Genomic DNA, 26,530 nt, shown 5'->3' with positions numbered 1-26,530 from the left:
AGAATTGTCAAAAGAGAAGGTAGCTCAATTTATTAATGGTTTGAGATTCAATATTCATGATGAGGTTGCTATGCTAAATATTTCTTCAGTTTAGGATGCTTATCAGTATGCTTTGAGAGCAGAGGAGAAGCTAAAGAGGAAGAATCAAGGTAGTTCCTAAGGGAAGGAGAAGCAAGATAGTTCAACACAAGCTAAAGCAAAAGCAGAAGGTGAACCAAAACCTATTGAATAGAAAAGAAGGATAGGTGGAGTTGGATTTAGAGGTAATTGTTTCAATTGTGGTCAAGAAAGGCATAGATCTTTTGAATGTCCAATTGGTAGGACAGTTATTGTTGTGAATAAGGTTGAAGTCTAGGATAGTTAGTCTAGGCAAGGAGAGAGTTTGCTGGCTCGATGAGTATTGGTTGGTGAGAGGACATTGGATTATTTTTAGAGGACTAGTTTGTTCAAAACTCATTGTAAGTCTAGTGGTAAAGTCTACAAAGTGATTGTGGATGGTGGTAGTACTAATAACCTTTTTTCCAAAGAGATGGTTCAAAAACTTGGTTTGAAGAGAATGAGACATCATTAGGTGAGCATGCTTTGGAAGTGAGGGAGCAATGCTTTGTTGATTTCTAGATTGGGTAGTATAAGGATCAAGTGTTGTGTGATATTGTGGATATGAACAGTTGTCATGTATTACTTCGTAGACCTTGGCAGTATAAGGATCAAGTGTTGTGTGATATTGTGGATATGAACAGTTGTCATGTGTTACTTGGTAGACCTTGGTAGTATGATTTTAGGGTTGTGCATGATTGTATTAGCAATGTGTTTACTATTGAGAAAGGTGGTATAAATTTTTCCCTAATTCTTGTGTAGAATGAAGAGCTCGGTAGGAGGAACCTGAGTATTGGTAGCTGAATTGAGTTGGCAGATTCTGAGAAGGACGGAGATTAGCATGGAAAAAAAACCTATGGAACACCAATGGTGGATGTGAAGAAGAACCAAAAAAAGGGAAGGAGTCTACAAGTTGAAGACTCAAAGGATATGTATGTGAAGAACCAGGTTAGGATTTATGTGTTGAATCCCAGAAGATTTTCTTCTAGTTACTAGAACATCTTTTCAAACCTAGGGTGTTTGATGCAAGAGCATCTTGGGTTTCTTGCAATCTTGCATGTTTTGAGGGATTTTGATTAAGTGTTGTGGAGCTTGATATATACTAGTGTTTGGCATACATTTGGAACTTGGCATGGTCTGGGAACTAAGCACGGTCTTTGATTGCTTAGCATGGTCTATGGTTGCTTGAGATGGTCTTGGGTTGCTCAGCATGGTCTATGGTTGCTTGGAAATGTTTGGGAACTTGGCATGGTATTTGGTTACTTTACATGGTCTATGGTTGCTTGGCATGGTATTGGGACTTCACATGGTCTTTGGCTACTCAACATGGTATTTGGTTACACGGCATGGTTTGGGAAGAAGTGGAGGAGCTAGAAGAGTGCATTTTGGAAGAGAGCTAGTAGTTGAGGCTTGTGAAATAAGGAGATTTCTAGGGGGCTTGCGAGCACAAGCTGAGATCTTCCTTGAGGGTTTCTACTAAAGTGTGGATCTAGACTAGCTAGGATTAGGATTGGATATTGAGGGATCTTGTAGAACTATTATTGTAATTGCTATTGTATTTGGTAGTAACTGGGAATGCCTTATAGCCTAGTGCATTGCATGTAAATAGTTATTTTATAAATAAAGAGTTGTAATTTGGTATCAAATCTTGCATTATTGCTTCTTGTTGTTGTGTTTCTACTGTGGGGTTATATAGTCGGGGGCTATGACATCTCCTTTGGGGATTCTCTTGCTTTGCACTATGTTAAATGTGTCTTTAAAAATAACCAATGAGGATTTGAATATCATTGGTAATATAGTTGGAAAGTAGAAAGGAATCATTTCAATTAGAGAATACATTGTATTTAAAGATCATTGGAAAGTATCAAGTATATGTGGATTTGTATTCATTTTCAAGACATGAGTTACTATGAGAAGATTGTATCTCTTTCAAATATGTTGATCATGTAAAAGAAATTTGTATAATGTAATGAGTTGAAGGAGAAGTATCATTTTAAATTTTCTTTGATTGTAGAAGAAAGGGATTGGAATTAGTAGGTTTTTAGGTAGACTATATTTGATCTAAATGTTCATACTTGATATTGTTTCCAAAAGCATCACATGTAATAAATATAGCCTTAGAATAAATTTGATAAATTCCTTTGATCTGCACATGTTAGGATAACATCAAAACTATTGCCAAAATATGACAAATATCATAGCTATTGAATAGAGATGAATAACTAAGTAGAAATTTAGCACCAAGAAAATACATAAGTAGACAAGCCTATAGGTGGGTATCCAACTCTTTGGATTTTGTATGAGTAGTGAAAATCCACTTTTAATACAGACCAACAAAATAATGAAGGAAGAATATACTTGGGAATCTTGCACATAGAATGTTAATGAAATAATATATTGGATAAGGAAGAAGATTCAAACAAATAATAAACACCTAGCCCCTAGTATTTGTACAAGAAGAAGACTCATATGAGTCACATGACCCTTATGTCACAATTTCATAATTAACAACGACAGAAAAATAAAATAATTTTTTTGAATAAAGTCATGTGAATTCAAATATGATGGACAATGTAGGATTTCACCCCCATAGACCTAGGTAGTACTCCACAATTAACATCAAATAAAAGTAGAGGTAAATATCATCCCAAGGGAGGAAGGCAACCATTTGAAAAAGGAGGAGACTTTGCAAAAAATGCCACATGTGTAGAGGGGTATTGGAAGTCATGTACACTTCCCCAAAATGTTCTCTCCCAATTAAATTCCTCTCCCACTTGCAAATTTACTCATTCTTAGATGTGGCCTTATTCTTGTCAAGGTGCCTAGGCTTAGGAATATGTGTCTAGCAAGTGCATTCACCTAGGAGTTGAGGGAGGGTATGTGTAAGGAAAATAAGTGGGGAGATGGCCTGAAATATGTGAGGTTTTAGAAAAAAATAAGGGTAGGAAGTGCTTTGGAATATAAAGTAAGTGGTGTTAGTTAGTAGAAATATATTCTTCCATTATTATTTTTGTTAGTTAGTATGATAAGTCGGATTTTATTTTATAGTTTAGTGGTTAGCTATTAGTTTTGTTTTATTGTAGTAAGTATTATTAATGGAATATTTATTTATGTGGTTTTAGCTAGAATGATATTAGCAATCTAAATAGTAAATGTAATACTATATAAATTTAGTTATATGTTAGTGTGAAGCCAATTGTTAGGTTGGGGGTGCATAGTTCGTGTTAGTATAATAAATGTGTTTGATTATTAATATATAAGATTTGTATTTAATTGATTCTCTTTATAAATTTTTGTATTGAACTCAATCTTAGGTATGGATGATGTTAAATAAATTTGGGGAGATATTATAGTGGTTAATTGGGATAGTTAGTAGATTAGTGAGGGATTAGTATTATTATAATTTTAAATACATATATTTGGCTAATGATAGGTTACATGTATTAAATAATATATAATGGTTCATGCATCTAATGTATATACATATAGAAACCTTATATAATTAATTCTTCCTATAATTTTGGCAACACGCATATCATGTAGAATGTATTAAAAGTCCATTACTGACATTAATAATGAGTATTATTGAATGTATAATATTTACTACATGTTATGTGATGTTTGATACATCATGAATAATTATCAATTGTAACTGTAAATATAGAGCATGACATCCAATGGAATTGTTTAGAAACCATCTTATTGTTATATATTGTATGTAGTATTTTATAGCCCCCACCCTGTGTGTGTGTGTGTGTGTGTGTGTGTGTGTGTGTGTGTGTGTGTGTGTGTGTATAGACTGAGCACAAACATATTATATATGTCAAGAAGATCAAAGTTGTTATATATGCAATATATATGACATACTACACTATGAAATTTAATAGGTATGTATTACCTCAATACTAATGAAAAAAAGCATTGGTGAGTGAATTAATACATAGAACTCCCACTACTCTGAATGCACATTTCATTTGACCAAATTATCTAACTAGGAATATCTATGCAAACCTAACTCGATCTATAGACATCTTGACCTAAATTATATTTATCAATAACACCTAAGGCTTAGTTGATATAGTGGATGTAAGCATGACATCAAACTCAACTAGGTGTGTTGAACTACTATAATGCAACCATTCTATATTCAATATGATGTCAATTCAATTATAATTCATCATATAAATGTATTGTTTTCATAAGTATTTTTCTGTGTGTGTGTGTAAAAAATAAAATAATTTTTTTTTTTGTGGTTGTGCTTTTGCTTGGAAATTTTTGGCATGATAGAAGGAAATAATAGCTTGCAATATAGGCAATAAAGTTTGGGTAACCAATTCAACACAATAGTAAATGTAGAGGGAATATAGCAACACTTCACCCCTACATTCCTAGAATGATACCTCCTTCTTTTTAGTAGCTATGTCTTCTAGTACCATAGTTACTCCTCTACTACAACTACCTTGATGCTCCCCTTGAATGTTGTCAATAACACTCTAGCTTCTTCCTTCCCTAGCAAGTTAGTTGCAATGCAGAAATATTTACACAAATAAGCATAATCAAATTAAATCCAAATATTAGAAAACACATTCTAATGGTTAAATGAAATACTGCATTATATGTATAAAATTGACAAAATATGGCATAACTATCTACCCATGGTTTAGCAGTTCTATCTAGAATTTATCATAAGTTCAATTGGTTATGAGTTCACAAATGTTTTGGTAGTATTTAAACAATTGAGTATTAAAATTAACATAAAATAGAGGCAATAATTGGCCTTATCAGTAGTGTACTTCATTTTTTCAAATGTGGCATCAAGACTCCTAAGGACCTTTTCTCTAGGGTCTCCATGAGTCTTAGATCTTGGGAAGATATGCAAGTCTAGTTCTGTCTTGTCCATTTAGATCAACAAACTTTCAATTTGTTTCTTTCTACAATTCTAGATCACTTAAATCACAAGGTGGGTATTTAGTTAGTTTGACCTTGGTGGATAGATTGGAAGTGGTATCCTACCACTTCCTTCACCAGCTACAAACCAAGTTTGGGGTATTAATGGCTTTCTCCCCATTTGTCGATGGTGGATACCCTCAACCAATGTTGGCATTTGCAGTCTTTCTTTTCTCAGTAGAGAAAGCACATTGACACTATTTGGAGTGCCATTATAGAACCCAAGATTGCACATTTTTCTTGATGCCTAGCTTTTCAAGGTCTTCCCCTTGGGTCTTGGCTCAAGCATATTGGGGTTCCAGATCCTTGATGTCCATTTGGTGGGCAACCAAATTATTTTTCGCATACTTTTTGCTTATGTAGATGTGCTCAAAACTATTGGAACTTGATTCATGATTTCTTTAAGTCATTTCAGCCTGAACCTTTTTCTTGGCATATGGTTATTTTGGGTGATTCTTGTAGGTTCCCTAGAAAATTTACCCAAATCTGACATACTTTTAGGATGGAGATTTTGTTCACTCTATGAAAAGATAGAAATGTTGTTCTTTTCACTCACAATTTTCTTGACATAAATCTTGCCATGTACACTAAAGCGTGCATTTGTAATAATATAATGGTGTAGATTCAAGTACAAGCCAACAAGGTGGCTTTGGAGGTGTCCCACCTTTAGGAGCTTCTTAATCATTGGGGTAATACCCTTCATATAGTTGTTAGAGTGTCTCATGATGCTTTGGTTGATACTACATTGCACAAGGGTTGTCACTGCATAGGCCATGCTTGTAGGCTTCCCACCACTACTTTCCCAATGGTGGCAATGGTGGTTGGCATCATTTCTTGGATTCCCCACCCTGTGGTGGCACATGCTGGTCCTCAATCTTGGTGGCTCCCCCTCCTAGTGCTTGGAATTTTATTTCTAGTAAATGGCCCTTTCACCTGAAATTGGCTATCTCACCTCTGTGGCCTAATACCAAAGATGTTGACTAGGACCCTGATGATGCTACTAATGGCTGAATTGTTTCTAGCTTACCTATCAATTCCAAGGATGATAGGGGATTTCATGATTAGGATGAACTACCCCCCTCAGTTGGTAATATTTTAGCTATGTGAGGGTTGCTTCTTATATGTTTTTTATATATGAATAGTTGTTTATTCTAGCTTTAGGCATGTGAGATTTCGTAGGGTGATCTTGTATCCCCTGGCCTTTTATGTGAATAAAAAATGAGTATATTATTTATTAATAGAAAAGGACTATTCATAAAAAACACACAAGTTTTATTGATGGTGTTGAACATATGTTTTCATTGATGTCAAAAGGAGTATCAAATGCTTTAGTCCTATTGATGTTTTGAAACATTAAAAGTTTCAAATTACCTTGATGAGAATATGGTACATCTAGGAGTAGCTAACTCCCATCTTTAACATATCACTTTAGACACTAGGCCAACTATAAGGCTAGATGCTTCTTCTACTTTGGGCTTTGCAAAATGTAGGCAGGTGGACCTTAGATTCAATTAATATGGTACATGTGCAAAACATAATCTTGAATCTAACAAAGCAGATAAAAATCATTATATCTCCTAATACTTATGCAATAACACAGATCTGCAATAGCTAAATGCAAATCTATGGAATTCAGAAGCTGAGTGAGGGAATCCTTTTCAGCTCTTCAACATGAAAGGGAAATACATTTGATTGATGATGTTGAATCCAACAAAACCCCAAATATGTAGTAGTAAGAACAAATGATCTTGTAGATGGTCAGTGTCTTATGTATTGGGAAATTCCATGAATCAAACACATACATATGGATACCTGAGACATACTCATACATTCAAATATCTGATCTATTCATTCACCTTATAAACAGGCATCTATCTTCCTAAGAATTCACACTACTTATTGAATATCCTCCTAATAAAACCTACAACCCTATCAAGGTAAATAAGTATTTACTTGGCTCTTTGTTCCAATAGAAAACTTATCCAAACATGCAACCTTAAGGGATTGCAAATGATTTTAAGCTCTTTATTCTTAAACACAAAACATTGTAGATAATAGATAAAGGAGACAAGAACTAGAATGAAACTAAAGAGATTTCTACTCAATTGTATTGATTTCCTTCAAATTATACATTCATATGCATGAAATCAAAACATGAAAAACACCTAATAGATTTGAAATTTCTATATTATCTCTTCACTATTGTTGTTTATACAAGAGAGAATATGTTGAAGAATATGGTGTCACAACAATGAGAACATATCAAAATACTAGAACCTCTAATGGTATCTCAGCAATCAAACTTTTTCTTCCCCAAAAACTAGAACCTGTATAATGAGAAAGAAAGAGAATAATATAGAGGAAGGAATTCCTAGATCTATTCTAGAGATGACAAGTGTCCACTTGAAATTCCATTCTCCTAGCAGGGAAAAGAATCTCTCTAATCTCTCTCTACAACTAGTGAATCAAATCCTCCATTATCACTAAAAATTGGAGCCAAATTATAGAAAAAAGGGAAAATATTCTTAGAATTAACCCAACAAATATTTTACCATGTGTTTTTACCATATGTGTAATTGCATTTTCAAATTTCATTAGTTTCACCAAGAAGGCCCAAAATTTACATTTTTGCCTATAGCTCAAACTAGTGAGCAACTATGCGAAAATAAACTCCTTAATCAAAAAGTTCATCTTTTCCTAGTTTTGGCGATATATAATATAACTATATTGGCATATTGGAAACCCCCTTAGTCTTGATTTGAAAAATCATCTCTTGCTAGGATTCATACAAAATATTTGCAAAAATTTAATCTTTTATAAAGTATAAACTATATGATAAATTCAAACTTTATTTAAAATCATACCCTTGAAAAAATAATAAAATATTGAAAATTATGCCCCTTTGAAATTTCCCTCATGCATCTATTTGGGTCAAACTTGGTTTGACCATTGATTACACATGTTTTCACATGATTGCCTCTTTTCTTGCACAATTGTCAGACCCCTCAAACTAGGCACCACGTGTCAGCATCTCATTAGTTCTCATGCCACACCACCATGCCATGTCATTAGTCATTATGTCACTATCCCAATTAGCATTATGCCATGTCATCAATGACATAGTGACCTTGCAACATGTGTCATCCTTTGCCACATCATCATCTAGTCATCAATCCACCTCATCATGCCACATTAGTGCCACCTCATCACTACCTCATTGCCATGTGTCAACTCTTTATTGGGTCACCATGTCACCATGTTAACTATCATGCATCTTTGCATTGGTGACATGGTGACCACCATCGGCTGTGCCATGTGTTGCCATCTTGTGAGTTTCAATCTCAATCCACCATGTCATAGTCTTCCTTGAAATTTGTGCCACATGGAACCTTGTGATTGGTCTAGTCATCACCATGTCATCATCTCATTACTACACACACTACCCAGCTGCCACTTGTCATCATTTGTTTCATGCTGACATCACCACATCATCGTTGAGTCACTCACAACTCCCTTGCCAAATTTCTATCATTTTTTGGTAGGTTGTTATGTCACTACCAAAAAACCTCACCATTTTTTGGTGGCAACATAGCACCTTGCTGGATTTTGCAACTTTTTCAATGATGACATCAATGTGCTCATTTTTTGTGTCCATTTAAAAGTTCACCTAGGCACCTCCATCTAGCTTTGTCATCAAGGTCAAGTCCCACAAACAAGCCTTGCCTTTTCAAAAGGCATTGTCTTAAAGACAACTAATGACATTTGTATTGATGCATTTAAACAAAAAGAAAAGATGTTGAGCAAGCAATGTGAGATTATTACCATTGAATCTCTTTTTAGTCCCCATCACTCTACGATTAGGGCTACTCTTAACCTTCATAAAGGAGAAGAAAACATTTTTCCTTCACTAGCTACAAGCAAATACCACCTCCTCATTCTTTTCATCATGGGTTCCTTTGCCCTTTAATAGAGTTGCTTCCCCTATTTTGCTTTGACTATGGCTTCTCCTAGCTGGCTCCCCTATTTTTTTCATGCATGGGCTCTTTCCAACATGGGGCTCTTTGTTTACATGCAACATTTTTCAATGTGGACTCTTTCTTTAACTAGCCATTGGCTTCTTCCCTGTTACAAGTGGGTCAATTCCCTCCTTCCATATGGACTCCCTTGCGGCTACTTTCCTTGGTGGGAGTGAGTAGATTTAAGGAAATATCTATAGCTTCAACTCGAGATCCTATAGATTTTGCATCAAATTTCTAAAATGTACCTGAAGGGTCTATATAATATAAATAAGACCCATTCTCATCATGACCTACAATCAGAAGAGATACTCGAAGCCTATGCGACATAGAATCTTCATTGCCTTCTCCAAAATGAAGCACAAGATCACACAAAGCTTAAGTTGTGGACTCTACACTTGTTACACATCCCTTAGGCTTGGCCATTTGAGGTCTCTTCTATATTGTACCACCTTCCAAGCTCATGGATTTCTTTTTTGTCATGGTACACATGGCATATAGTGAAGTCTCCCTTGCTCAGCATGGAGCCTCTCTGCCAAGCTTTAAAAATAGTGATAGGTTGCCACCAATTCATTCCCCATATATGTTGCCAAGATAGCAATCTGATGATCTAGATTCCCACTTGCTCCTGATAATTTACATAAGTATTTAATATCCATTATAAACCCAAAATAGTCACTTAGAGAATTTCCACTTATTCCTGCTTTTGGACTAGGGTTCCATGAATTACAAAAATCTATCAAGTCATAGTTTCTTGCATTAGTGTGTTTAAAATATTGATGGTTTTTCAACTTGTAAAATTATAAAAGGCAATGATGAAATAGAGCACTTGAATGCAGATCCTCATTTTTAAGGTCTAGTGTAAAGAGATTTAGTAAAGCATGAAAGCTTAGATGAATTGGATGTAGAAGATACAAATGGAGGCCAATGTTAGGAACCTGTGTGTTCCTTCTGTTTATTTTGTTAGAGTAGTGTTGTTGGACGCATATGCTTTGTAAGTCGTCCCGTGAGTATATTTTATTATCCCACATGCATAGGTAGTATTACTTTTCTAGATCGTACTCAGTATATAAGAATAGGTTCAGGCCCTTGATGGGCACGGACGAATTTATTGTATTGAGCTTGCTCAAAGGAGGTTACCCCCTCGAAGTGGCCTGCGATCAGTAGATTCATTCTGAGTTCTGCTATCACTTTGTATTCTGTTATTTCGAGCATTCTCACGATATTGCTATAAGGAGGTTCTTCGCAGCCAACAAGATGACTCCTTTTTCAAAGGTTTATCATGATAAAAAAATTTCTGCATTAATCCATCCTTCTTTGACTGTTGGTTACTATGTTCTAATATTTGAAGAATAATGCATTCTACATTTGATGAAATAGTTTTTACTTTTTTCTCTTGTTCATCTTTATTTCCTTTGCTTGCATGAGGCTGAATAGATTATGTCTTTAAAGGTTTTACCCTTTTTTGCTTGGGTTGTCCTTCCTTCTCTATTTCAAAATCCACCATGTAATTCATTTATACCACCCCTTGATGGGTTGCCTTTCCTTTTCACTCATCATTCTAATATACTCCATAGAAAATGCCCTTGTCAAAAACAAAACTCTTCACCCACATCTTTCCATTTAGTTTGATGCCATTAGTCGGGCTCCCAAAGTGGGTCCAACTAATTTTCTTTTCTTTTCATATAATTTAATTTTCAAATTGATCTACTAAACTCAATTTACTAAAATGAAGTTAACTTGCACCACAGAACAAATTTTTGACTCACTTTTACACCTATCTATAGACTATCAACTTCGTGTCAAGAGGTCCTTTGACTAGCTTCAAAAATTGATCTAAACACCTTACTAAGTTTTGAAATTGAACATATAGAATCTTTGTTTCGCATACTCTTACTCTATCAAATCTTGTCTGATGGAAAATTCTCAATCAAAAGATATTAACTATTGAAGTTTCCTTCTTAGAATTGCTTGCACATAAACATGTTAGAAAACACTAAATTGCATTTGGATTTGGCTTCGAAAGCTAGGAAAACTGACACTTGGAAAAATGAAAACTAGGGCATTGATTCTCTGTCATGAGGAAAATATAAATTTTGGATTTGGGCTCATGAAAAATAATTGGATGCATTTTGTGAATGGTCAAAGTGAGCTACATAAAATTTGTAGGCTGGAAATAATGACAATATTTTTTGCAAATGGAGAGGACCTAGGAAAGTGTTCAAACAGATTCATCAAAACTTGAAAATTGGCACACTTAAAGTATTTTTAGAGTAAAATGTAGTGGTATAATCCATTCAATTTCACCTACCATATATTTCAAGTTATGACACCATGAATAGGGGTTCTGACAAATTTGCACTTCTTGACATCAATAAAAAGTTGCAAATTGCATTTGGAATCGCATTTAAAAACTAATCAAACGGATTCATCATAAGCTCAAACTTGAAATGTAGAAAGTCTTTGACCTCTAAAATGTAATGCAAAAGGAAATTTCTCATTTTTTTCAACTGGCTCAAGGTTATGACTAGTCAAACAGGGCTTTCCAAGATTTGGAACTAGTTGCATTAGCATGACAACGATAAATGACCAACTTTGAGGGATTCAAAACCTAGGAAAATAGATTCAAGATGACTCAAAATTTGAAAGATAGCTTCATTGATATGGACACTAAACATTCCCAAAGTGGTGATTCATGAAATATTACTAGGTGCGAGATATTCAATTGCAAACATATCCTCCTGTCATTGTTTGACACAAGCAAAAATGTAGATTTGACAATTGCTCAAAATAGGACTTCATGAAATGGCTTGGAATGGAAATTTATCATCATGGGACATGTAGACATACTAAATGCAAGGTTCTAGAAACATTGAACTCCTCTTAGGCATCAAATGGACAGTCGGGTACACATGCATCAAAAAGCATTTAAAAGGGCTTGATTTCTCAATGGTACTCAAAATTGGGGCTTCAATTTTGAGTCCCAACAGTTTCTCTTTCTGGGGATGTATGTCCCCTATGGGCATGACAAGGATTTATATCTGTAGAAGAAGTAGACCGCACACCTAAAATTGAAGACTTCTCTCTTGAACAACTTTATTGAAAGCAAGAAAATAACTACCTCTAATATGTACAAATGATGGCCCTGGGCCACCGAACTTCAACAAATTTTTTACCTCTATCATAAACCTGATTCTCATCTAAACTTGCATGAGGTATGCTAAAAATATTTCTCCTATTAGTTTTGCCAATCAAGTTAGCATATTGAATCAACTCACTTGGCCAATCTAAATCTACATCCTCACTTCTATAACGTATATTTATATATATATATATATATATATATATATATATATATATATATATATATATATATATATATATATATATATATATATATATATATATATATATATATATATATATATAGTAGCTTCATTCTCAACCACTTGCTCATTATAAAATTTTTTCTTAGCATGCTCACAAATATCAAACTCGAACTAAAAATTTTCTTCAAAAAATGAATCATGCATGCTATCGGTTTTGAATATGAAGGCTTCATACTCAACATGGGGAAAGGGATCACACATACCTTGAAATTATGTATCCTTATGTATAACCAGAGAGTATTCACATGAGCAATCAAATTGGTACTCACACATGTCATCAATGTCAGAATCTAAAACTAATCTAAAATCTTCAAATGGCTCTTTAAAATTAACAAACAAATCAGCCATGATATTAGAATATCCATCATAAAAATCATTACAAGGTGCATGCTCATTTTCAACCACAATTTTTTCAAATAGCTTGTCATCCATATTATGAAATACAAAATTATCATCATAATCACTATCATACTCAGAAGAAGAACAAATTGATCTCTTACAATAGTAAGACAAGGTATCATCATTAATCTCATTATCAACTAAATCTAAACATTCCATGTCTTTTTAAAACAATAGGTTGATAACTCCATTTAATGATCCTCTTTGAACATTTTGACAAAATATAGGTTGATCATCATCAAGATCTTCATCATATAAAGCATTAATATACACTTTGAAACCATTACCCATTTCATCTTCATGGAGACTTCTAGCATGTGAAGAAAAATCAAAACTACATGAAGACTCATCATCCACTCCATCAACGAAGCATATAGAATATAAATCAGAGTTACTTCCATTGTCTTCATGAAGGTGATTCAAATGTCTTGCAAACTAATCATCCTTAGGTGTTGATTCATTAACCTTAGAATTAGTTACATATTGCTAGTTATTATTCCATGCATCTTCAAGACACTCTTCTACATAATTAGGTAGTCCATCCTTATAAATAATCCCTTTTATCTCATATTGCATAGACAAATCTTCTTCACAGCCTTCAACCTCAAGCTGATTTGTATAACTCTAAAATGGAACATTACTTTCAGATTTAGAAAAAGAACTTATACCTTTTACTTTCATAAGAGTACTTACTTCCATCATTGCTTTCTTCTTCCCAATTTGCATCAGATTCACATGAAGATGAACATGGACTAGCACTGTCCTCTTCTTGCTCGAGTAACAACTCTCACCATTGTCTTCACATGATGTGTCTTCACAATATGTCAAATCAGAAACTTCACCTTCATCACTTAACACATCATTTCCAGCTTCTTCATCCTCATACTGAGATAAGTGTCTTTCCTTTCCATGACTAGTTATATTTTCAACATATGCAACTCATCAATAGAAGAATGAATAACTAAACTTATATCTTGCATGTATAACTTGTCAAATGAATCAACTCTATCATCTAATATTGTAATATTGGAAACATGTGCATTTTATTCTAAAAGAATAGACTCATCTCTTCCTTGAAACCAATAAACTTCATCTGCACATGCCTTTAATTCTGAATTTTCAACAAAATCATCTACCACAGTAGGGGTACTTACTTGCTAATCTAAATTTTCCACTTGATTAAAACTTATAGTAGGGGTATTGATAGGCTGAATTGAAATTAAAGCATCAACACCACATTCATTTTTTGTTTCAAACACATTATATTGGCACATATTTCTACCAAAATGGCTTCTAGTCAATCCATATTTCAGATTGTTTTCAATCTCTATAGCAGTCATAAAAGCCTGATATAATGTCCTAGGTTCTTTATCCCTCAATAAATAGCTCATTTTCTTGTCAAATACATCAAAATAGATAGCTAAAAACATTTGATCATCTAGTCTATGATTCTCATGGATATCATTCAAAACTTTTGCAAATCTGATATTGAATTGAGGCACAAGTTCATCACACTTAACATGAATCTTCAAGATCTTAGCATAAGAATCAAATATGCTTACTCTTTCTCCAAATTTCTCCATGAAGGTGGAATGCAACTCACCCCAAGATGAAATAGAACACACTGGTAGGGAAGAAAACCAATCTCCAACATCACCTTCCAAAGTTTGAACAAATAGCTTCATGTGTGAATCCTCATGAACAATCTCATAGTCACCCATCAAATCACTAAATAGCTCAACATGATGACTAGCTAAAACAAGATGTTTCCCAATTAACTTATGCAATTTATTTCTAACATCATTAGAAATGACATTTGGGAAACCATGAATGCCATTGAAACATAATGTCATATACCACTTAGTAGAAATAGATCTAGAAATTTCACTGATAGGCTGCATGCTAGATGAAAGGAAACTTGACATTCTTCATAGATTTTAAACTCATTCACCCATAATAAATCTCACATTCACAATTTTTAGTGGATCTATACAACTTTCTACTAAATAACTCTCTTCGAATACACTTCACAAACTTAACACAACAAGCTGAAATTCAATCCAATGAAGTGTATGAAACTTGTCAAACTATTCTCCTCCTCTTAGTGTTGAAACTCACTTGATGGAGAACATTGACTTTTAACAATCAATTTTCATGAAAAAATAATACATGAAACTAAAAATACCTCAAAATCCAGATGGCTAAAATTTCTCTATCCACTATTTACAATATTAGACCCAAAATCTCATCAATTATTTACTGAACTATTTGAACTAGCACATCACAAATCTTACTAACCTTTTGAATGTTTCAACCTCTTTGAATTTGCTCCTACAATAATTAATCACAATTCATGTATAGAATTGCATTGGTATAGAGATTAAAAGTTGCCACACACATTAAGTGAGACATGAATTTTATTAGTCTTGAAGATACCACAAACTAACTTGAAACAATAGTAGATAGAAGACACCTCTTCAAATTTATCTTGAATTTGAAACCTCTACACAAAGCTAAAACATGACTTTCTTAACTCTAAAATTACAACAACAACTCACACCAAATTGAATTGATTGAAGGCATACTCATTTCTCAACACAATTTAAATCCAATTTAAGAACTATAGCTATAAGAGAATAAAGCTTACTGGGGAACACAAAACCTTCCATATAGAACTAAATAGGAAAAATATATCAGAGGTTTCTAGCTCCATAATTCATGCATTTACAACCTTTGTCCCCAACAGAGTCGCCATTTTGTTGGTGTTTTGAAATGCCACAGGTTTCAAATTACCCTGATGAGAATATGGTACATTTAGGGGCAGCTAGCTCACATCTTTAACATATCATTTCAGACATCGGGTCAACTATAAGACTAGACCCCCCTTCTACTTCAAGCTCTAGAAAATCTAGGTGGGTGGACCTCAGATTCAATTAATATGGTACTAGTGCAAAACATATTCCTAAATCTAAAAAAGCAGATAAAAACCCTTATGTCTCCTAATACTTATGCAATAACACAAATCTACAATAGCTAAATGCAAATCTATGAAATTCACAATCTGAATGAGGGCATCCTTTTTAGCTCTTCAACATGAAAGGGAAATACATTTGATTGATGATGTTGAATTTAGAAAAACCAAAAATATGCAGCAGTAAGCACAAATGATCCTATAGATGATCAATGCCTTATCTATTAGGTAGTTCCATGAATCAAACACATACATATGGATACTTGAGCATACTAATACATTCAAATATTTGATCTATCCATTCACCTTGTAAATAGACATCTATCTTCATAAGAATTTTCACTACTTACTGAACATCCTCTTGATGAAACCTACAACCCTATCAAGGTAAATAAGCATTCACTTGGCTCTTTGTTCCAATAGCAAACTTATCCAAAAAAAAAAACCTTAAGGGATTGCAAATGAGTTTAAGCTTTTTTTTCTTAAACACAAAACATTGCAGATAACAGAAGAAGGAGACAAGAATCATAATGAAACTAAAGAGATTTTTTCTTATTTGTATTCATTTCCTTGAAATTATACATTCATGTGCATGAAATCAAAACATGAAAACACCTAATAGATCTAAACTTTCTATATTATCTCTTCACTACTACTATTCATACAAGAGAGAATATGCTAAAGAATATGATGTCATAGCAATGAGAACATATCAAAATATTGGAACCAATAGTCTTACAATGAAAATTTGGAACTTGTACAATGGGAAAGAAAGAGAATGATATAGAGGAAGGAATTCTTGAATCTTTTTTGTAGGCGACATGTGTCCACTTAAAATTCCATTCTCCTAGCAATGAAAAGAATCTCTCTAATTTCTCTCTACAACTGGTGAATCAAATCATCCATCATCACTAAAAATTGGAGCCAAATTATACCAAAAATGCATAATATTCTTAGAATTAACCCAACAAATATCTTACCATGTATTTTTACTATACCTATAACTGCATTTTCAAATTTCATTAGTTTCACCAAGAAGGCCCAAAATTTACATTATTGCCTATAACTCAAACTAGTCAGCACCTATGCAAAAATAAACTCCATAATCTGAAAGTTTATCTTTTCCTAGTTCTGACGACATATAATATCATTATATTGGCATATCAAAAACCCCTTGAATCTTGATTTGAAAAATCAGCTCCTACTAGGCTTCATACAACATATTTGTAAAAATTTAATCTTTTATAAAGTCTAAACTATATATGGTAAATTTAAACTTTCTTTAAAATTAGACCCATGAGAAAAAACTAAAAAAATATTGAAATTTATGCCCCTTTGAAGTTTCCCTCATGTTTCTATCTGGGTCAAACTTGGTTTGACCATTGGTGACACATGTCATCATGTGATTGGCTCTTTTCTTGCACAGTTGTCAGACCCCTCCAACTAGGCACCACATGTCAACATCTCATTGGTCCTCACACCATGTCATTGTGCCACATTATTAGTCACTATCTCACTATCCCAGTTAGCATTATGACATGTCATCAGTGACATAGTGGCCTTGGGACACATGTCATCCTCTACCACATCATCACTTGGTCATTAGTCCACCTCATCATGCCACATCAGCACCACCTAATCACTAGCTCACTATTACATGTTAGCCTTTTATTGAGTTGCCATGTCACCATGTTAATAGTTGTGCATCTTTGCATTGGCGACATGGTGACCACCGTCAAATGTGCCAAGTGTGGCCATCATGTGAGTTATGATCTCAATCTACCACATCACAAACTTCCTCAAAATCCATGACATGTGGCACCTTGTGGTTGGTCTGATCATTGCCATGTCATCATCTTATCATTGCACACACTACACGACTACCACTTGTTATTATCTAATTTGAGCTGATGTCATGACATCATTGCTGAGTCACTCACAACTCCCTTGCTTGATTTCCATGGTTTTCTAGTAGGTCACTATGTCACTACCAGAAAACCTTTCCATTTTTTAGTGGTGACATAGCACCTTGCTAGATTTTATAACTTTTTTGATGATGATGTTAGCGTGCTCATTTTGCGTGTCCATTTAAAAGTTCTCCTAGGCACCTCCATCTAGCTTTGTCATCAGGGTGAGGTGCCATAAGCAAGCCTTGCCTTTTCAAAAGTTGTTGTCTTAAAGACAACTAATGACATGTGTATCGGTGCATTTAAACAAAAAGAAAACACATTGAGCAAGCAACATGGGATTATTACCATTGAATCTCTTTTTAGCCCCCATCACTCTATGATTAGGACTACTCTTAACCTTCATGAAGGAAAAGAAAACATTTCACCTTCCCTAGCTACAAGCAAATGCCACCTCCTCATTCTTTTCATTATGGGTTCCTCTACCCTTTAATAGAGTTGCTTCCCCTATTTTTCTTTGAATGTGGCTTCTCCTAGCCAGTTCCCCTATTCTTTTCATGTGTGGGCTCTTTACAGTGTAGGGCTCCTTGTTTACATGTAGCTCTTTTCAATGTGAACTCTTTCTTTAACTGGCTAGTGGCTTCTTCCCTATCACAAGTGGCTCAATTCCCTCCTTGCATATGGACTCCCCTGTGGCTACTTTCCTTGGTGGGAGTGAGTGAATTCAAGGAAATGTCTGTAGCTTCAACTTGAGATCCTATAGATTTTGCATCACATTGCTAAAATGTACCTAAAGGGTCTGTATAATATAAATAAGGCCAATTCTCATCATGAATTGCAATCAGAAGAGATACTCCAAGTGGACATGACATAGAGTGTTCATTACCTTCTCCAAAATGAACTGTGAGATCACATAAAGCTTAAGTTGTGGACTCTACACTCATTACACATGCCCCAAGCCTTGGCCATTTGAGGCCTCTTCAATATTCTACCACCTTCCAAGCTCATATCTTGCTCTATTTTCATGGTACACATGGCATACAATGAAGTCTCCCTTGCTCAGCATGGAGCCTCTTTGCCAAGCTTTGAAAATAGTAATAGACTGCCACCAATTCATTCCCCATATATGTTGCCAAGATAGCAAGCTGATGATGTGGATTCCCCCTTGCTCCTGATGATTTACACAAGTCTTTAGCACCCATTATACACCCAAAATAGTCACTTAGAGAATCGCTAGTTATGCCTACTTTTGGACTAGGGTTCCACAAATTACAAAAATCTATCAAGCCACAATTTCTTGCATTAGTATGTTTGAAAAATTAATGGTTTTCAACTTGTACAATTGTAATAGACAATGATGAAATAGAGCACTCGAATGCAGATCCTCATTTTTTAGGTCTAGTGTGAAGAGATTTAGTAAAGCATGAAAGCTTAGATGAATTGGATGCAGAAGATACAAATGGAGGCCAACAAGATGACTCCTTTTTCAAAGGTTTATTATGATTAGAAAACTTTTGCATTAATCCATCCTTCTTTGACTATTGGTTGCTATGTTCTGATATCTTAAGAAGAATGCATTCTAGATTCAATGAAACAATTTTCACTTTTTTCTCTTGTTCATCTTTATTTCCTTTGCTTGCATGAGGCTGAATAGATTCTATATTTAAAGATTTTACTCTTTTATCTTGGGTTTTCCTTCCTTCTCTATTTCAAAATCCACCATGTAATTTGTTTCTACCACCCCTTGATGGGTTGCCTTTACTTTTTACTCATCGTTCTAATATACTCCACAAAAAATCCCCTTGTCAAAAATAAAACTCTTAACCCACATCTTTCTATTCAGACTGATGCCATTAGTCGGGCTCCCAAAGTGGGTCTGACTAATTTTTTTAAAAATTTTATACAACTAAATTTTTAGATTGATCTACTGAACTCAAGTTATTGAAATGAAGTCAATCTGCACCACAGAAAAAAAAATTCAGCTCACTTTTACACTTTTATGTAGACTATCAACTTTGTGTCAAGAGGTCCTTTGACTGGCTTTAAAAATTGATCTAAACACCTGACCAAGTTTTGAAATCAAACATATAGAATCTCTATTCTACATACTCTTACGCTGTTGAATCTTCTTTCATGAAAAAATCTCAATCAAAAAATAATAACTATGAAAGTTGCCTTCTTAGAATTGCCTACACATAAACATGTCAGAAAACACTAAATTGCATTTTGATTTGGCTTCGAAAACTAAGCAAACTAACACTTGGGAGAACAAAAACAAGATCGTTGATTCTCTATCATGAGGACAATATAAATCTAGGATTTGGGCTCATGATGAGTAACTAGATGCATTTGGTGAATGGTCAAAGTGAGTTACTTAAAATTTGTAGACTGGAAACAATGACTAACATTTTTTACAAATGGAAAGGACCTGGGAAAGTGTGTAGATGAATTTGTCAAAACTTGAAAATTGGCACACGTAAAGCATTTTTAGTGTACAATGTACTGGTACAATCTGTTCAATCTCACCTATCAAAAATTTCAAGTTATGACACCATGAACAAGGGTTCTGACAAATCTGCACTTCTTGACATCAGTAAAAAGTTGCAAATTGCATTTGGAATCATGTTTGAAGAGTAATCAAATGGATTCATCATAAACTCAAACCTGAAACATAGAAAGTCTCTGGCATCTAAAATGCAATGCAAAAGGAATTTTCTCATTTTGGTCAACTGTGTCAAAGTTATAATGAGTCAAACAGGGCTTCCTAGGATTTAGAACTAATTGCATTAGCATGACAATGGTAAATGACCAACTTTGAGGGATTCAAAACCTAGGCAAACAGATTTGAAATGACTTGAAATCCAAAACATAGGTTTTCTAGTATGGACACTAAACATTCCCAAAGCGACGAGTCATGAAACATTGTTGGGTGCAAGATATTTAGTTGCAAACACAACCTCTTGTCGTTGTTTGACACTTCAAAAAAAATGTAGATTTGACAATTGCTCAAAACAGGACTTCACGAAATGGCTCGGAATGGAAATTTATCATCATGGGACACGTAGACATATTGAATGCAAGGTGATAGAAACATTGAACACCTCTTAGGCCTCAAATGGATAGCCAAGTACACATGCATCAAAAAACATTTCAAAGGGCTTGATTTCTCAATGGTACTCAAAATCAAGGCTTCAATTTTGAGTCCCAACAAGTCCTACTCATTTTTAGCATTCAAGTTTCAGAAGTACAGTTGCCAATTATGTTCCTAGAGTTTTTTTTAGTATCATTTCATATCTATTTCTATTCGTAGTGAAGATTTGAATGTGTGATTCAAAATATCCAAGGTAGGTTACCCAAACAGTGAGCTTGCTATGATAGCTTGTTATAATTTTTATTTATGCAAAATGGAGAGCTATGACTTGTGATTTGAAAGGAGAATATGGAATACATATTGTATCAAATTCTAGAGTTCATAGAGTTGATCATCGATGGACAAAAAATTAAAGTGACAAAATTGTTTCTATGCAAGTTTGTTGGTGTAAATAAGTATTTACTATTTACACTTTACTTAAGTTTACTTAGGATAATGCATATTCATATTAGTTATCATATAGACACCTAGGAGTTTTTATATTCATATGAGTTGTTTGTTGGATACAATTGTCTAATTGTGTGTTGTCTTTGATGTTACACAAATATCATATTAGTTGTCAGTTAGTGCATACCGAGCTCTCTTTGTTAGCAAGATAGTTTTCTTTGACTACTAAGCAATCCTAAAGATTAGTCTACAAAAACAGTGTCTATCGAGCTCACTTTGGTGTCGAAAGAATTCTAGCAGGAAACAATATTAACTGAGTTCTCATGGTTAGCAAAGGAAAGTTGGATAGAGTTAGTGTTCATCGAGTTCGCTCGGGTGCCAAAGAATTTTTGCAAGTTCACACTGTTAACCAAGCTTTTGTTGGTTAACATAGGAAATCGTCTTAGAACCAATGTTTACTGAGTAGGGTTAGCCAATGAAGGATTTTTTTATTTTGACATAAGAAGCTTAATTATTTTAAGTATTTTTTTCTAGTTGACTATGGTGATGATTATTGGTTATTGTAATTTGAATCTGAGCTGACTTGAAAATTTGGATTGTATAAATGAAAGGTCAAGTTGAGATTTTAGTGTTTGTGCAAAATGTGCTGATTGAATTGAGAAAGAAAGAGTAAGAGAAAAATTGAAGGATAAGCAGACATTCTTGTGGAGAAAAAAAGTGTTATTTGATCAAGAAGGATCAAGTATGAAGTAGAATAGAGAATTGCAATTAGTTATTCAATTGCATCACAATCAGGTCATTTCATTGTTACTTTCTTACCATTGTAGCAGTGATCTAAAATCTCTTAACAGAGTTGGTTTAAGTAAGTCCTCTAACAAGGTGATAGGTCCATTGAATTTTTTTAAGACCTATTGCAAGGCCGCTCCTTACAAGGTGATTAAATCCTCTAACAAGGTCACATCTAACAGTGTGTTTTGTAACCTTTAACCGGGTTGGCTCCTAACATGGCTCACTTTAGAAGAGTAAAAATAGTAACTAGTTGCATTGGTGGTTTTTCTCATATTGAGTTTCCATGTTAAATCCTAGTGTCTCATGTGTTCATGTTATTTCTCTTATGCTTGCAAATTAATCATTGTCAATGTTTTAAGATTAGTTAAAAGTAAATCACACTTTGCATTTACCTTGAGTTACAACATTTTCTATGTGTTTACTAAATAATAGAAACAATTAGTTTTATTGTTAACATCTAAGGGATCTAGGATTTATTTTATTGGCAATTGATTCACCCCCCTTCTTAGTTACTCCTATATTTCCAACAATTGGTATTAGAGCTTTTGGTGCTTGTAGGAAAGGTTTCAAGGACCTAAGCAAAAGATCAAGATGTCTTACAAGAGAGAGATTCCAAAGCTTAATAGAGACACATTTTTAGCATGGTAGGGACTCATGAGACTTCATCTAGCTTCCATTAGCAATTCAAGCTTGAAATACCTTGATGAAGAATACACAACTCCTATTGGTACATTATCTATTGGAGATATTGCTGAGAAAAAGAACCATAACACCATGATGATTGATATTGCATCTACTCTTAGCTATGATGAATTTGATGAGATCAAGGACTTCAAAACTACTTTTTATATCTAGAACAAGCTAAAGGACATCTATGGTGGTGATGAAAATGTGAGGGGAGCCAAAGTAGAAAGCCTCCGAGGATAGTTTGATCAAATGAGAATGAGAGAAGATAAAAATGTTGCCAAGTATGAGGAAATAATCAAAGCTAGTGTCAATGCAATCAAAGCTTCTAGAGAAGAAATCAAGGAAGAAATTGTTGTAAGTAAAGTTCTTAGAAAATTGCTTCCTATCTATGAAATTAGAGCATCTTCTATTCAAGAAAAGAGGTGTGAGCCAAACTGCAAGATAACTTTGGATACCTTAGTAGGAAGATTGATAGCTTTTGAGCTAGACAACTATGACAATTATGTTCTAGCTTCCAAGAATATTGAATTTGCATTTGAGGCCAAACTTTCAATTAAAGAGAAAGATAAGAAAATAAAAGATATTAAGTTAGAAAGTGAAGAAGAATTAGAGGAAATTTTTGATAGTTATCTTGAATTTTTTGAAGCTTTACTTGCAAGAAAATATTCTAGAGGTAGAGGAAAATACAAAGGCAAAGTTTCCCTAATCTTTTTTCCATGTGAAAAAATTGGTCATATTACTGCCAGGTGCCCAGACAAACAAAGCAAGGATGAGCAGAAAAATCACAAGTACAATGGCAAGAAGGATTTCAAAAATCACAAATCTTTCAAAGGAAAAAGGTAAGAAGACTTGTTTTATAGCTAAAGATTCTAATATCAGTGAAGATGAAATAGTATAGATTGTTGTGAAAGATGAATCTGATGAAGAAGAAGATAAGATGGCACTTATCTCTCATGTCAATAAGAGTGACACATGGATTATAGATGGTGGATGTTCACATCATATGATTGGAGACAAAACAAAGTTTGAACACTTTAAAGAGTATGATGGTGGTAATGTAAGGTTTGGAAACAATGAACCTCATTGCATAAAAGGGAAAGGTCAAATCTCATTAACCAAGGAACTTGTATGTGGCAATGCCTATTGGATTGAAGGACAAAAACATAATCTATTGAGTGTGGCATAGCTAATTAACATTGGATTGAAGGTAGAATTCATGCATGACAAGGAAAGACTGCTAGATGACAAAGGGAATCTGATTGGATTAGGCAAACAAACAAGAGGTAACCTATTTTATCTTGATCTTGGTGATTGTTCATGTTTTATTGAACAAATGGAAGAAAGTTGGTTATGGCAGAAAATATTATGTCACGTAAACTTTGATAATATGGTCAAGATAAGAAAATTCAAGAAAGTGAGAGGTATTCAGAGTTTGAAGAAACCAGATGTTGGTTTATGCAAAAATTGTCAGGTTGACAAAATCGGAAAGACTAGTTTTAAGAGCAAAAACTATCAGTTTGAAAATGTCTTGGAAATTGTCCATACTGACCTATATGGACCCATTGGAATAGAAAGCTATAGTGGAGAAAAAATATTTATTCCTTTTGTTGATGACTATTTAAGAATGATGATTTTTATGTATCTTAGAGAAAAGTTAGAAGCATTTGAGAAATTCAAATGGTAGAATAGAGAAGGAAATAGGGAAAAGATTGAAATGCTTAAGATTAGATAGAGGTGGTGAATTCATCTCTAATGAATTCAATAAATTTTGCATTGAAAGAGGAATTAAAAGATAGGTATCAGCCCTTGGTACTCCCAAGAAAAATTGGAATAGCTAAAAGAAGAAACCGATCTATCATGTATTGTGCAAGGACTCTAATGATTGAAAAGAATATTGCTATCAAATACTAGAAGGAAGCCATCAGCACTACAGTTCATACTTTGAACTAAGTATAGTTGAAGGACTCATATAAAACTCCCTATGAATTATGGTATGGCTATAGACCCAATGTAAGTTACTTGAAAGTATTTGGAAGTAAATGTTATATCTTGAAAGAGTCTAGAAAAGGCAAGTTTGATGTGAAGGGTGATGAAGGTATATTCTTAGGATATTCTTGTAGAAGTAAGGCATATAGATGCTTGAATTTGTCTACTCATAAAATCATAGAAAGTGCACACGTGAGAATTGATGAGTTTGCAGAAAGGGCTGAAGAACAAAGAAAAAAGGAACCAAAAGATTAGAGAAGATTTACTTACATCAAACCTAATACATTGCCAGACACATCTATCAATAAGGAGATTTCAACTCCTGAATCTTCCTTAGTTACTGAGTTTTAAGAAGTTCAAACCAAGTCACAAGGACCTGAGTCACATTCTAAAGGTACTGAGCCAATGCCTACTGAGTTTGAGCAACCAGAGCCAGAATTTGAAATTCAAAATAAAGACAATGCCATTCATTTAAAAGGCAAAGAACTTGTATTGGGTAAATATGTTAGAAGGCATCATACACCTTATTAGATTATTGAAGATAAATCAAAAGGTACCATGACAAGAGGTAAGCTAAAAGGTACATGTTTACTTGCTAATTTTGAACCTATAAATATTAAAGATGCATTGGAAAATGAAAGTTGAATTGAGACTATAAATGAAGAAATAGAGCAAATATAGAAGAACAAAACTTGGACAATTGTTCCTAGGCCTAAAAATAAAAATGTGATTGGAAAAAAATGGGTATTCAAAAATAAGCTAAATGAAGATGGAAAGGTATCAAGAAAAAAAGCAAGACTGGTGTGTAAAGGATATTCTCAAGAAGAAGGAATTGGTTATGGTGAGACTTTTTCTCATGTTGCAAGATTAGAAGGCATTAGGACACTATTTGCATATGTTTCTCATAGAGGATTCAAAGTATATCAGATGGATGTTAAATCTACATTTCTCAATGGTATTCTTGATGAAGAAATCTACATTGAGCAACCAGAAGGTTTTATTGATCCAAACAAAAGGGACATGGTTTGCAAATTACACAAAGCATTATATGTTCTGAAATCAGCTCCTAGAGCATGGTATGAGAGGTTGCACAACTACCTTATATAGATTGGTTTTCAGAGAACTAATGATAATAGTAGTTTCTACAATAAGGAAGGACTAGATAACAAGATTGTATTGGTAGAGATATTTGTGGATGACACTCTATTTATAGGGAATGATGATCGATGAAAAGAATTATCAGAACAAATGAAAAAAGATTTTGAAATGTCCATGTTTGGTGAAATAAAATTCTTTATTGGACTTTAGATACAATAGAGCAAGAATGGTATCTACATTACTCAATATAAGTATATCAAAGAGATACTCTAGAAATTTGGAATGGAAGATTCTAAACTAGTTGGAACCCCCATTTTTACTAGACTAAAGCTTACTAAATATGATGATTAAAAAGAGGTATATTAGACCTTATATAGATCAATGATTGGAAAATTATAGTATGTAGTTCATACAAGGCCTGATATTGCTTTAGCAGTTGGGATAGTGGCAAGATTCTTAGCTAAACCCAAAGAAAATCATATGATAGCAATCAAAAGAATTTTGAGATATCTAAAAGGTACTAAAGACTATGGCTTATGGTACAAACTTGGGGAAACCTAGACCTAAAGGTATTCACTGATGCTGATTGGGAAAGAAATCTTGATGATAGAAAGAGTACAAGTGGTATAGCATTATTTCTTGGTAAAAGGTTGGTATCTTGGAGAAGCAAAAAGAAAAATTTCACATCCCAATCTACAACAAAAGCA

This window comes from Cupressus sempervirens, chromosome 7, assembly GCF_028749045.1.
Source record: "Cupressus sempervirens isolate cs-2001-9-10 chromosome 7, ASM2874904v1, whole genome shotgun sequence".
In the NCBI taxonomy this organism is placed as follows: Eukaryota; Viridiplantae; Streptophyta; class Pinopsida; order Cupressales; family Cupressaceae; genus Cupressus; species Cupressus sempervirens.
This window is presented reverse-complemented; position numbering follows the sequence as displayed.